The sequence below is a fragment of the Saccostrea echinata genome, unplaced genomic scaffold (genome assembly GCF_033153115.1).
Source record: "Saccostrea echinata isolate AGI-Se365-2 ecotype Australia unplaced genomic scaffold, CSIRO_AGI_Sech_v1 ptg000005l, whole genome shotgun sequence".
NCBI classification, from domain to species: Eukaryota; Metazoa; Mollusca; class Bivalvia; order Ostreida; family Ostreidae; genus Saccostrea; species Saccostrea echinata.
Genome location: NW_026889754.1, coordinates 12,527,561 through 12,534,266, shown reverse-complemented (window position 1 = coordinate 12,534,266; position 6,706 = coordinate 12,527,561).

The following is a 6,706-nucleotide window of genomic DNA, read 5'->3' as shown; positions in this document are numbered from 1 at the left end:
CCAAAATTTAAAAATACGAAAAATGCGAACAATCTTTATCGGAAGTCTACCAGTTTCAATATAAATCATAGCAGTATTTGTGCTCTTTCTTACACCTAAGACATATTTAATAAAGTCCAAATGTACTTTTTCAATATCACTAGCATTGTGTCCGCCCCATACTTCGCAGCCATAATTCAATATGCTTGCAACATAAGTATCAAAAAGTGAAAATATTGTCTCAGTATTTAAACACATGTGATTGATTTTTGATTTCAATGAAAACGTTGCTTTTCTACCCTGGATTGCCAGCTGTTTTTGAGTAATATTAAATTTCCCATTGTAATTCCAAAGTACACCAAGATATATAAATTGGTCAACAACCTCAACTAATTCACCGTTTAAATGCCATTTTTCTTCCTTACGAACTTTGCCACCGTTTCTAAAAATAACAATTTTTGTTTTCGATATATTTACAGAGAGGTTCCATTTTGAGGTATAATCATATAAAGTGTTTAACATTCTTTGAAGTTCATTTACAGATTCTGCAAAAATGACCATATCATCTGCATACATTAAAACAAATAAATTCAATTCTTGCAAATCAACAGGCACATTTCCTTTTTTCAAAAACTCTACTTCAAAGTCATTTACATATAAAGAAAATAAAATAGGAGACAGAACCTCACCCTGCAAGAGGCCGTTATTATTTTTAAATAATTCTGATAGCAATTCCGCATATTTTACACAACATTTCATACTAGAGTACATCGACCGTGTAATGCCAAGTAATTTTCCCCTGATTCCATATACACTAAGTTTGTACCATAAATGCGCACGTTCGACAGTATCAAATGCTTTTGTGTAGTCTATAAAACAACAATAGAGTCTATTTTTCTTACTTAATGATTGGTTTATCAATGTATGTAGACAAAATATTGCTTCAGCTGTTCCACGTTTAGGTTGGAATCCAAATTGTGCATCTGTTATAACAGAGTTCTCATTTGACCATTTTAATAATCTTTGATTTAATACAGTAGAAAATTGTGTGCAAAAACAACTGAGAAGACAAATACCTCTGTAATTATTTGTATCATTTGCATCACCTTTTTTTAAATACAGGCACAAGAATTGATTTTGTCCACATATATGGAAAAATACCAGAATGAAATATTCTATTAAATAAGTTATGTATAATATGCAGCAAAATAGTTTTAAATTCAATGAAATACTCATTAATAATCAAATCAGTTCCAAGACATTTTTTTCTCTTTAACTTAGTAAGTGCGTCTAGTATTTCTTTATTAGATATTTCACAGTCCAGTTCTTCGAAAACTGTCGTATCGTCACACGGTATATCACTTACATTGGCACTGACGGATGTTGCAAGCTCTCTAAAGTGTTCATAGAATCGCTCGGGTTTAACCACCGATTGCTGTTTATTATTCTTACGGAATTTTTTGTAGAAAACTTTTGGGTTGTTTTTACGTAATTATTCTAACATGTTCCCTTCAATACGCTGGTAGTTTCTCCGAAGCTTTGCGGATAAAGTCTTGTATTCTTTCTTTGATTCGATCAGTTTACGATGAGTGTCCGCTCCTTTATTTTTATTGAAAATGCGAAGATCTGTCTTACACATGTGATATTTTCTTTTCAATTCAGGTGTCACCCAAGGTTTATCAATCGGGGTTCTGCATGAGTAATTTTCTTTACTAGACCGTGTCGGAATGTTGTTTTTGATCTCAAAGAAGGGATCCATGGCTTTAGATATTTCTGACGTAAATAGATCAATAGATCTATCTATTGATTCTTGATTTTCTTTCTCTGGACATTCTATACAGAACTCTAATACATCTAAATGCGTTAAAAGACTATTTTTGGCTTCTTCTAAATAATCTGGCTTCCACCTAATTGTTCTAGACTGGGATCCTTGCGTATTTGTATATTCATTTTTATCTTCACATTTATCAAAACTGGTAATTTTCAGCTGTACATGTAAAGGTGCATGGTCAGAGAGCGTCGTAAAGTTTGAAACAATAAATTTTTCGATAAGGTCAAAAACATCTGGGGTAGATATACAATAATCAATAACACTTAGCCCCTTCGATCCCATAAAGGTGAAATCTCTGTCCAAGTTCCTATTGTTTCGTCCATTAAGTATTCTTAAACTACTGGACTTACATAGAGTCAATAACTTAATTCCATAATCATTAATTCCTCGGTCAGGACTAATACGGGGAGGTAATACAGAATCCATTTCGTATGATAACATTTCTGTCACTTCTTGTAGAATGCCGTTATTCAGTAAATCATTTGCAATAAAATCATCTCTGTCTCCCGTTCTAGCATTAAAGTCACCCATACGCATAACTTTACCAATGGACATATATGAAATAATTTGTTTCCAATTCCAGAAAGAGGTCACAATCATATTGTTTATAAAAGGAAGAGTTATTTGGTGGAACATATACACAACCGATATATAAATCACTCTTCATGCTGTTTAATGTTTTGCTGATTTTTAACCACATGAGCGAATCGTACTGATTTTTGACAACACTAACAAATCGTTTTAGATGTTTGCGAATCATAACAACAGTTCCACTACCTTGTATAGCTTTACATTTCATTCTTGGAAAATAAAAGATTTCGTAGTCTGATACCTGTTTGTCGTATTTTTTTTCTAGCCAGCATTTAGTTAGTAGTACAATGTCATAAGTGAAGATAAAACTTTGAAAACTTCCGTCTTCAAATTTACTGGAAAAACCGCCATTTATGTTCCAGCATAATATTTTAGGTCTTCTTGCTCTAAGCTACATACATTCTTCTGTGTGTCCTATCTGTGTCCCACCGTTTGCCAGCCTTCGTCGTCGTCTTGTCGATTATACTGAGGGTCAGATGGGTCAATCTCTACTCCATCTATAAAAAGTTTATCTTTAATGAGCTTTGCTGTTTTGCCCTGGAGCCTGGCTTCATTCAGTATTGGGTACAACTGTTTTCGCTGCTCATATATTTCTCTTGGATATTGTTCCTGGATTCTGAAACCAGTCGATGGCAGCTTTGTTGCCTTTTTTCCTATCTTTTCCCTCTCTCTGATTGAAGAGAAATTTACCACGATGGGTCTTGGATTTCTGTTTTCTCGATCTAATCGTCCAATCCTATGTGCTCTTTCTATATGTTGTCTGACATTGGGGGTTTCCAATTCGGTGTGACAAAAGTCGTTAATAAGTGCCGTACAATTCTCTCTCCTGTTCCCTTGATACTCAGCTAGTCCATAGAACAACAAGTTATTTTCCATACTTCGGCATTTGAGATCAATGATAGAATCCTCAATGTTTTTATCTGACTGTTTTAATTGATCTACCTCTTTCCCCACGTCCTCTGTGTTCTTTTTCAATGTCCCCATCGTGTTCCCCATCGTACCTGTTATTTTCTTCAGATTGTTTATTTCCGATTCAAAGGTATTTAACCGTTGCGTAATTCCTGAGAGTTTTGTATGTATTTCATCAACCTTGGTTAACTTTTTATCGATCTGGGATAGTTTGTCAAATATTTGGTCAACTCATTTTGGCTTCACAAGGGATTGGAGTGTGTTCGGGTTTGTATGGGCAGGGGGTGGCGCCATGAATTCACTGACACGTACCTGATTTTCTAATTTATTTTGTGTATGATTTTCTACATGTGTTTCACTTATATTCATTTTACATTTCTCGACATCATCATCAAGGCCACTACCTGTATTCTTTATTCGTGTTGTGTACTTCAACAGATACAACAGATTCATTGTTACCATTGTCCGCCATGACAGATATATTGGCCCCTTTGTTTGGACTCACGTAGCTCTTATGACGAACGCACTTGGTTGGGTTACTATTTTTTCTTTTGCGCTTAGTCCTGGTAGTATATGGCATATTCTACACCATGCAAACTTCTTAACAAATCGCGCTTTCCATATCAAATCAGATTACATACTGACCAGTCCACCATACCAACCGGAAGCAGCATACATATAGTTTAAGCGGTTAGCATATACGCTAATCGGTTTATGTAATGTAACCAAAGGTCTTACTTAATTTTTGTCGACACCACAGGTGCTTGAGGACAGGACCCCCCCCCCCCCCCATACAGACCCCCGGGCCTGTTCGACTTTTTTCTCATAAATTATATATGGCTGACACATTATGATATAATCTCTATATCATCAATTCGGAAAATTGACTTAAACAAACATTTTATAAAAATTACTTCCCTACCCTACATATAAAAATTAACAAGGTTGCCAACTTCGTCTGCAAACCGAGAGGCACTGCCGAGGAATTTTTGTTGAATTATCTCAGAAATCTATACATAGCCCTAAAATCAACAACTCATATTCTTTTCATTAACCACCAACTCTCATAAAAGTTTAGGCACTTCAACAGTCGTTTCGGCCAATTTTCCACAAGGATGTTAGCGTTTTTAAACTCATCAAAGCTTATTCAACGGAAGTGATGAGGATACGACTTTCTACCCAAATACGCAGTTCTGCAGAAAGTCTGAAACACTGTTTTGAAATAAGCATTTGAAGAAATTTGGTTGAGATACACTTTAAAAATATATTTCAAATGTACTGGAAGCATAGAATTCTAAACCACTAATATAGATGAATTGTTTCTAATTATTTTTCAACTACCTGATTTGCAGGTTTCGTTTTGAGAGTTATGCCCCTTTTAAAAATGCAATTTGTGTAAATACCTTCTTTTCTCTAGATATTTCGCGTAAAATCTGGAAAATGTTAGAAGAAATATTCCCTTGATTAAAAATTCGTAGAAAAAACAAGAATGTGTCCAGTGTTTATACCTTGCACTCATATTTGGTTTTATGGAGGAAATGGGTAATAGTCCTCTCCTCATTACTTCCGTTGAATAAGCTTTGACGAAGTTGGCAACCTTGTTGATTTATATATATAGAGAGCACAGGTGCTTGAGGACAGGAACCACCCCCCCCCCCCCGATATAGACCACTGGGCATTTTCGACTTCTTAGGTCACCTGAGTCACTCAGGTGACCTATTGCTATCTGTTTTCGTCCGTCGTCGTCCGTCGTGCGTTGTGCGTCGTGTGTTAACATTTGAACATTTTCAGCTTCTTCTCTGAAACCGCTGAACCAAATTCAGCCAATTTTTGGATATGGCATCTATGTGTGAAGGGGAACAAAATTTGTGAATTTCATGGTCCCTGCCCCCCTGGGGCCTGAGGGGTGGGGCTAAAACCATCAAAATTAATGCAATCTTTAAAAATCTTCTTCTTTACTCCTGGACATCAAGCAGTCAAACTGTTGACATGATTGTAATAAGCATTGAGCCCTCTACCAAAATTGTGAAATTCATGGCCCCAGGGTCAGGGGTTCTGGTGCTAGGGTGGGGCTATATAGATCGTATAGTGAAAGTGCATTATTTCTTTGAAAATCTTCTACTCTATTCCTGGGTATTATTTAAACAAATTAGATACAGAGTTATGATCAGCAAGGGTGACTCTACCAAAATTGTGAAATTCATAGCCCCAGGGTAAGGGGTTCTGGTGCTGGGGGGGGGGGGGCATATAGATCATATAGTGAAGGTGCATTATTTCTTTGAAAATCTTCTTCTCTACTCCTGGGTATTATTTAAACAAATTAGATACAGAGTTATGATCAGCAAGGGTGACTCTACCAAAATTGTGAAATTCATGGCCCCAGGGTCAGGGGTTCTGGTGCTGGGGGGGGGGTATATAGATCATATAGTGAAAGTGCATTATTTCTTTAGAAATCTTCTTCTCTACTCCTTGGTATTATTTAAACAAATGAAATACATAGTTATGATAAGCAAGAGTGACTCTACCAAAATTGTGAATTTCATGGCCCCTGGATCAGGGGTTCTGATGTTAGGGCGGGGCTCGATTTATTATATAGTGAAAATGCATTAATGCTTTAAAAATCTTCTTCTCTGCTTCTGGGTATTATTTAAACAAACTAAGTACATTGTTATGATAAGCAAGGACACCTCTTCCAAAATTGTGAAATTCATGGCCCCAGGGACAGGGGTTCTGGTGCTAGGGTGGGGCTATATAGCTCCTACAGTGAAGGTGAATTATTTCTTTGAAAATCTTCTTCTCTGCCCCTGGGTACTATTTAAACAAACTAAGTACATTGTTATGATACGCAAGGATGCCTCTTCTAAAATTGTGAATTTCATGGCCCCAGGGTCAAGGGTTCTGGTCAAAAGGTGGGGGGGGGGTCTATTGATTATATAGTGAAAAATCAAAATTTCTTTGAAAATATTCTTTTCTGCTTCTGGTTAAAAAGCAAAGAAGCTAAGTATATAGTTATGATGAGCAAGAGTGCTTCTTCCAGAGTAATGAATTGCATAACCCCTGGGTCAAATGTGCTGGTATAAGGGTGGGGCTGTTGATAATGTAGTGAAAATGCATTAATTCTATTAAATAATCCTGTCTGCTCCTTAATGTTAAGCAGTTAAACAAAGTGATTACTTATGATGAGCAAACTTGAAACTTCTGGTCCCAGGGTGAGAGGCTCTGGTGTTTCTCGGTGGTGAAGGGGGGGGGGGAGGGGCTCTATTGATAATATAGTGAATCTGTAGTGAAAATGCATTATTTCTTTAAAAATCTTCTCTGCATTTGGGCATATCAGAGGCAAAAAGTGTAAAAGTTGTAATAAGGAAGGGTATTTTTACCAGATTTTTGAACATCTGG